This window comes from Papilio xuthus, unplaced genomic scaffold (genome assembly GCF_000836235.2).
Source record: "Papilio xuthus unplaced genomic scaffold, Pxut_1.1 DF828952.1, whole genome shotgun sequence".
NCBI lineage: Eukaryota > Metazoa > Arthropoda > Insecta > Lepidoptera > Papilionidae > Papilio > Papilio xuthus.
The window spans coordinates 5,373,144-5,374,084 of record NW_013529697.1 but is presented as its reverse complement, the minus strand read 5'-3'; the positions used below and the strand labels follow the sequence as shown (position 1 = coordinate 5,374,084).

Sequence of the window (941 nt, the reverse complement as noted above, 5' to 3'; positions counted from 1 at the left end):
CACACCTGGATCTGAAGGACCCGGCGGTAATAAGGGTCCGGGTGAAAGCCCCGGTGAGCAACCAGGTACTGCAGGACCGGGTGGAAATAAGGGACCAACGGGACCCCCTGGGCCTCCTGGTGCTCCCGAGCCTAGCACACCTGGATCTGAAGGACCAGGCGGTAATAAGAGTCCGGGTGAAAGCCCCGGTAAGCAACCAGTTACTCCAGGACCGGGTGGAAATAAGGGACCAACAGGACCTCCTGGGCCTCCTGGTGCTCCAGGACCAAGCACACCTGGATCTGAAGGACCAGGAGGAAATAAGGGTCCAAGTTCAAGCCCCGGTAACACACCAGGTACTTCAGGATCGGGTGGAAATAAGGGACCAACGGGACCACCTGGCCCACCTGGGCCTCCTGGTTATCCTGGGCCTAGCAAGCCTGGGTCTAATGGACCAGGCGGTAATAAGGGTCCGGGCGAAAGCCCCGGTAAGCAACCAGGTACTTCAGGATCGGGTGGAAATAAGGGACCAACGGGACCACCTGGCCCACCTGGGCCTCCTGGTTATCCTGGGCCTAGCAACCCTGGATCTAAAGGACCAGGCGGTAGTAAGGGTCCGGGTGAAAGCCCCGGTAAGCAACCAGGTACTTCAGGACCGGGTGGAAATAAGGGACCAACGGGACCTTCTGGTGCTCCTGGGCCAAGCACTCCTGGATCTAAAGGACCAGGAGGTAGTAAAGCTCCTGGTGGAAGCCCTGGTAAACAACCAGGCACTTCAGGGCCCGGTGGTCATATAGGACCAACAGGATCTCCTGGTGCTCCTGGCCCAAGCACGCCTGGATCTAAAGGACCGGGAGGTGGTAAGGTTCCAGGTGGAAGCCCTGGTAAACAACCCGGCACTTCAGGGCCCGGTGGTCATAAAGGACCAACAGGACCTCCTGGTGCTCCTGGCTCTAGCACCC

The 941-nt window shown here is 59.4% G+C and overlaps 1 protein-coding gene and 1 long non-coding RNA gene across 2 annotated transcripts in view; one reads left to right on the top strand and one right to left on the bottom strand.

Moving 5' to 3' along the window:
- LOC106127854 (collagen alpha-1(I) chain-like) overlaps positions 1 to 941 on the top strand; it is an 11,620-nt gene that overhangs the window by 7,960 nt on the left and 2,719 nt on the right. The window lies entirely within an intron of this gene.
- Positions 1 to 941, bottom strand: part of LOC106127855 (uncharacterized) — a 1,866-nt gene that overhangs the window by 762 nt on the left and 163 nt on the right. Inside the window, exon 2 of the long non-coding RNA XR_001228428.1 lies at positions 519 to 530. This is a non-coding gene — a long non-coding RNA (uncharacterized LOC106127855). The remainder of the gene's footprint in view (positions 1 to 518; positions 531 to 941) is intronic.